Source organism: Rhamphochromis longiceps, linkage group LG10 (assembly GCF_057381845.1).
Source record: "Rhamphochromis longiceps isolate RC_006_pf linkage group LG10, R_longiceps_female_GT1.1, whole genome shotgun sequence".
NCBI classification, from domain to species: Eukaryota; Metazoa; Chordata; class Actinopteri; order Cichliformes; family Cichlidae; genus Rhamphochromis; species Rhamphochromis longiceps.
The window spans coordinates 6,834,539-6,841,317 of record NC_140566.1 but is presented as its reverse complement, the minus strand read 5'-3'; positions in this window follow the sequence as shown (position 1 = coordinate 6,841,317).

The window sequence follows — 6,779 nt, the reverse complement described above, 5'->3', positions numbered from 1 at the left end:
CAGGAAGGCATTTCAGTTGAACAGGAAGGCGTTTCAGTTGAACAGGAAGGCATTTCAGTTAAACAGGAAGTTAATTCTTGACAAGGAAACTGAAGGAAAAAGTGTTAGATTTCAAACAAACCACTACACAGATGTCTACTCAGCAACCTGTTAGTTAGGGGTGGGTTTTTATAATCGATTTATTGATCAAAATCGATTCTGGCTTGGATAACGTGAAATTGATTCATTAAAATCCTGAATCAATTTTTTAATATAAATTTATTTTACCCGAAATGCCAGAATCTCTGGTGAAACCTCACAAAATTTCAACAACCACCAAACAGCTAAGACAGTAAATGCGAGCAGGTACACGGCTTCTGCACAAAGACGTAAACACACAGCGCGGACCCGCGGATCAGAATCAGTGAGATGTCGCCTTTCTCACCCGACAGCATGGACACGGTCGGGGCTGAAAGCCGACAGCTCACTGACTCTGATCTGTCGGCAGGTCCGCGCTTTGTTTTCACGTCGTTTTTGCGCCGATTCTAAAGCTGTTAGTTTTATCTCTCTCCAAACAATATTAACTGAACCAGCAGCAAAAGAAGATCCAAACTGCGCTTCACATAAACATCGTCATGAATTCCCTCACTGTTTTGCTTCCACCACGATAAAATCGCACGTCATGCACAGCCCCCTCTCTCTCTTTCTCTCTCTCTGTACTTCAAGAACAGTTTCCCGTCTAAAAATCTGTTTTCTGTATTATTCGCTTGCTTGTTATGCACAAGTCTACTGTTCTTTACAGCGCAGTCGGCCGCTGTTTTTTTTTTTTCATTTTACATACTTCCGAAAAGAAAACCTAATTTCTGCCGTTCAATACTGAACAAATTTAAACTTTTTAAAATTATGCAAAATGCAAAACGTTAGCCGTGTCTCTAATAAAACTGCTGTAACGTCAGAGGTAACGTTCATATGTTGATTAATGGTTTTCTTCCGTTTTTGATGTACTGCAGAATATTTTTTATAAAATCCCAGGCCAGGAAAACCACCTTCATGTTTTTATGTGTTTTATCTTCAGCTACTTTGACACAAAGGCATCTGCTGTGATGCTCACACCTTTGATAAAGTCTTGCGTGTGTCAGCTTCCTTTTTTTAAATACAAAAATATGTAAATGTACTGATCTGAATTATAATATTTCTGACTGTCAAAATTCCCCATAATCAAATCGAATTGAATTGAATCGAATCGTGGAACAAATCGATTCTGGACCTTAGTGAGACAGCTGCATTACTTAACAATATATTAGCCTCAGCATAAGTCAAAATTTAGAATAGCAGGAGACGTGCATTATCCTGGTTATTTTTTTGGCATATGTGCTTTTTGTCTTTTTTCGCAAAGAAAAAAATATCTTAAAATCATCAATAAAACCAGGGAGAGAAGACTTAGCGTTCCTCCATTTAGCACAATGGATATGATATTTACTCAAAAGTATGATGATGTTAATAATGTCTGAGACATCCAATGCTAGATGATCCATATAAAAAAAATTATGATGTAATTCAAACAGTGGCACATCATTAATATTTAGGGAAATCCAATTTTTTAAGTTGCACCAAATACATTGTGTGATAGGGCATAGAAAAAAAAAGATGTTCTAGGGTTTCATTTTCATCAGTACAAAAAGAACACTGATCCACCTCAAAGCCAAATCTCTTTTTTTAGAAATTCTGCCACAGTATTAGTTTTGTTTAAAGTGTGTTTCTTTAACTTTAGGTAGAATAGGCTATTTCATAATTTTTTAGTATGCTTTATCCAGTGTATATGAAATAACTAAATTAGAACCATGCCATGTAACCATTCTGTTGTAACTATGAAATATTTTGTCTTTGAAGAAACTACTAACAAATTTCTTATTGCATTTTTATCAAACAGCTGACATTGCCCTAGCAATAAATTTGGGAGCACTGATGAGAAATTATTGTATATCATAAAGTTTTTCATCAAATGAAGCAGAGGCAGTGGGACCAGTTCACAAAATTTGTTATATTCTCTTTGAGAACAGTTTAGACAATATTTTTCTGAAAAGTCTGTGTAACTTAGAATGACACCGTTATCATCCAACAAATCTGTTATGAATATAATATTTTTGTTCAAACCAGTCACTCTTGAAAATTGATTTTTGATTAAGTGTTATTACCCTATTATTCCATAAGGTTGAATTATGGGGAGAAGTTGTGGGTAAATCTCATTTTCCCAAAAATGCAACGTCTGTTTTGGAAAGTTTGATATCTTTATGGGGATTTTATTTGCCGCAAAATCACATTTCAAAATAAAGTCTAATCCTGCATACTATTTTATTAAACAAGAATCATGGGATGTGGAACTAAGTAGAGTCTGGCTGTGACAGACAAGATTTTAACCATTTTATTCTAAGGGTGCCAACCATAAATTCTAATTCTGGAGTTTTGATACCACCTTTATTGTATCCCTTCCCAAGCTGAGATCTTTCTATGTAATGGGTTTTAATCCTCCACAAAAATTCGAACACATTTCTATTAATGGTTTTCATGGTATTTATCGCTTTTTTATTTTTATATCGTTTACGTGGCGCAAAAAAGGTTGGGGACTGCTGTACTAGCAGGTTGCTGAGTAGACATCCTTGTAGTGTTTTGAAATATACCACTTTTTCCATCAGTTTCCTTGTCAGGAAACAACTTCCTGTTCAGCGGAAATGCCTCTGGTTTCAGTGGTGTGTGTGAGAGCGTTTCAGTAGTGTGTGTGAGAGCGTTTCAGTTGTGTGTGTGAGAGCTAAAATTTCAGTAGTGTGTGTGAGAGCATTTCAGTAGTGTGTGTGAGAGCGTTTCAGTAGTGTGTGTGAGAGCGTTTCAGTAGTGTGTGCGAGAGCTAAAATTTCAGTAGTGTGTGTGAGAGCGTTTCAGTAGTGTGTGTGAGAGCTAAAATTTCAGTAGTGTGTGTGAGAGCGTTTCAGTTGTGTGTGTGAGAGCGTTTCAGTAGTGTGTGTGAGAGCGTTTCAGTAGTGTGTGTGAGAGCTAAAATTTCAGTAGTGTGTGTGAGAGCGTTTCAGTAGTGTGTGTGAGGGCGTTTCAGTAGTGTGTGTGAGAGCGTTTCAGTAGTGTGTGTGAGAGCTAAAATTTCAGTAGTGTGTGTGAGAACGTTTCAGTAATAATGTCCCTTACGGCACCTCATAAGAATGAACCGGGGCTACACTGACGAGTGTCATACAATGATCCAGCGAAACACTAAGCCATCGCCTTAAGTCGTAGCTGGGGTTGTCAGGATAACAAGCAGCAGATGAAAGATTGCTTGCATGTGAGTGGGCCAGAGGTGGGAACCCACAATGAGTTCCACCCAGGTGGAGAGTAGTGGGGGAGTGAGAGAGAAAAAGCAAGGCAAAAACTATAACAATGTGATCTCGAATGAGATTGCTAGGGAGACAAGGGGAAACATGACAAATACAGGTTCTCTGGGTAGGCAGTTTGGAGTGGACAGAGGAAGAGTATTTCACAACTCAATGTGACACTGGTAAGTAGGTCATTTGTCTGATATGAACTAGATGGAGCTAAAAATCACAATAATTTTATATCTCATGCTACTAAATAGGAGTAGAGCTTTAAGTTGAGTTCAAAGTAACCTTTAGATTGGTGTGTTTAGGATTTGTTGATCTTTGAAAATGAGGTTTAACAGCTATAGTTAAACTGGCAAACTGCACCGCTGGATAAAACATGTTGTGGCAGGGGTGTGGTCTTTAGCGCCATACGCCACAGTCACTGCATCTGGGTTGAAAACACATGTATGATCATGTGAGTGTTTACAGCCAATTTAATGATATTCCAGTATAGAACCTCGGAGATATACAGCAAGAGATGTTGCAACTGTTTAAAAACTTGAAACTTTGTAGAAAAATCTTTGCAAATCTTTTACAAAAGACACTTGGCAAAATCTTTGCTTCCTTTTTTAATTCTTCTCTTCCAATATCAACACTTACATGGCAGTATTGTCTTCTATCCCATATGGAAAAGAAATAGAAAAAACGTATAAAAGACTTGCATAAGATGTGGCCTACTTCATATAGTAATCATATAAGGATTTACTCATGAAAGTGGCCACTTTCTCATTACTTTTATATATTGTTTTAGTAAGTATCCAAAACATACAAGTTTCATTTATATAATTTTTCAAGGGATCTTATATCTGTTTTCACTCTTGTATGCTTTTCATACAAGTTTCACACAAGACAGATACAAACTTTATAAGATTTATGTATATCTTTTCCATATGGGATGCCTGGCAATCAGGAGAATACTGCAGCAGCTTCCTGTGCAATAATCGGGCATAATCACAAGTAGCAAACACAACTGAACAGAATCTTAGCAGTGAGACAGTGGAAAAGCAAGATAGAACATAATGCACATGCAATGAGGGATTACCAAAATAAAACAGGAAGTAACAAACACTGAGACCAGGACTAAGACATATGAACTTGACAGGACTAACCAGGGACACAACTAGGGAGACCAAAACATAAGTAAACATGGAGATGAGATGAATTCCACAGGGGTAGCAAAGGACAAAACACAGGTATAGACTGGACACAGAAAGGAATGACCATCTAACGAGGAACCAAGGATAAAAGGCAAAAATAGCAAACTCAGAAGCACTAGGAAATAATACCATACTAAGAGCACTAAATATAAGGCTTAAATCTAAACCACATCTCAAAACCAAAAGAATACATTATGAGCTCACAGAAAACTCAAAACATCCTAAAAACTCTGGGTCAGTGACCCAGGGACCATGACACAACTACAGCACAAGCAAGAGTGGCCCACTGACTGATTGTACTACATACGCCATACATTGCCTTTTTCTGGCAACAAAGCTCATTGCAGGCAGACTGACGGTACCTGGAGTGGAGTGGACAGGGAACACGCTTTCTCTGCTCAACTATAAATTCTGCTTAGAACTGGCTGTCAGACAGGAGGAATGCACAGGAGCATGTCTGAACTCGGTGAAAACTACTCTCCACCCTCTATCTGACCGGGATCGTGTATGTAGATGAACACATTTATGGGTATATAAAACTGGCTTAAATATGCAGCAGAACTTGCAAAGCAGACACTCTCATGTGCATGATGGCTTCTTTGTGTGCTGGGCTGTTGAATTTATGCGCAAGGAATGTAATTGTGTGAGTGGCAATGAATATCTGCTCTTAAGGTAAGTGTAAATCTTTGGTCGTGATTATGTTTTGTCTCTCGTGCAACTTTTGACATGTACACTACTGGTCAAAAGTTTTGGAACGACCGAATTTTTCTTTTTTTTTTATTGGAAATTATGCAGTTTAAGAAGAATTGAAGTAAAAAAAAAATTGAATCAATTTATAGACCAAAATGTATTCTAAATGTTTGACTCAAAGTATACACCTTTGGCAGATTTAACAGCTGAAAACACCCGTGTCATTCTTTCTACAATAGAATCAAATATTCTTTAGATAGTTCTTCCCATATCTGTTGCAGAAGTTCCCATAAATGTGTAGAACTTGTAGGTTGCTTTTCTTTCACTCTTCTGTCTAGTTCTGGTATAGCTTGGACTTATGTAGGATAAAACCCTGAACAACTAGGTGCATACCAGAGGGTATTGCATAGCGCTGCAGAATGCTGGCGTAGCGGTTTTAGTTTAGGGTGCCTTTGAACAGTCACCCTCCCTGGATCCAGCAAAACAGCCCCAGACCATCACACTTCCTCCTCAATGTTTGAGAGTTGATGCCACGCGCTGTGGAACATCCTTTCACCTACTCGACAGCATACAAAGATCCTGCATGATGAACCAAAGATTTTAAATTCTGATTCATTAGTTCATAATACCTTTTTCTAGTGTTCAGTAGTCCAATGGTGGTGTTTCATGACCCAGGCAAGCCTCTTTGTCTTATTCTGGAGTCTTAGCAATGGCTTTCTTGCCGCAACCCGTCCTGTCAAACCTGCAGGTCGGAGTCCTCTCTTCAAACTGAGACTTGATTATTATGACCACGATTAATTTGTTGTCGTCCTGTGAGACGCCTATCACGCAAGCTGTTAACTCTCAGAAACTTGTCCTCTGATTCAGTTGTGGCTTTGGGTTTGCCAGACCTCTTCCTGTCAGAGTTTGCCTCAGTTTCTGAGTGCCTTTTGATGATGAAGCTGTAGATACTGACACCTTGACTTCCTTTGCAGGGTTTTTTTTTTTTTGGGGGGGGGGGGGGGGGGGGGGGGGGGTAAAAAACCTTAGGTTCACATATGCTTTGTGGGTCCAATATAAAAAAATTGATGTGAGCTCACGGATAAGCATATATGCTTTGAAATGCTAATTAAAAAAAAAAACCCTCTAACAACCACTTTAGTAAGTGTTTAGTAAGATGCAACACTTGATTCATTACAAGTAGTCTTATAGGACCTAGTCTTCCCTCTGCTATCCTGCAGAAGATCAATGCTCCTTTTATTGATATTGATTTACATAAAGTAGCTGCAGTTGGAATGTTTAATTCAGTTTACAGGTAAAGCAAAATTTGAAGGAATTTCATCCTGATCTATAAAATGCGTTATATGATGATTTCCCACAACACTGAAAGTATGATTACAAGTTTGCATTGTGACTTTCTTTTCAGTGAGTTGAATGAGCTAGTTTTTGTGCACTGATGGGTCCTGGTTCCCGCTTCTGGTTTCCACACACCTGCTGATGACCTCGTCAGAGCCACTTCATAAGCAAGTGGCTGGGCTTGAGTCTTTACTGCAATGTTGTATTGTGTTGT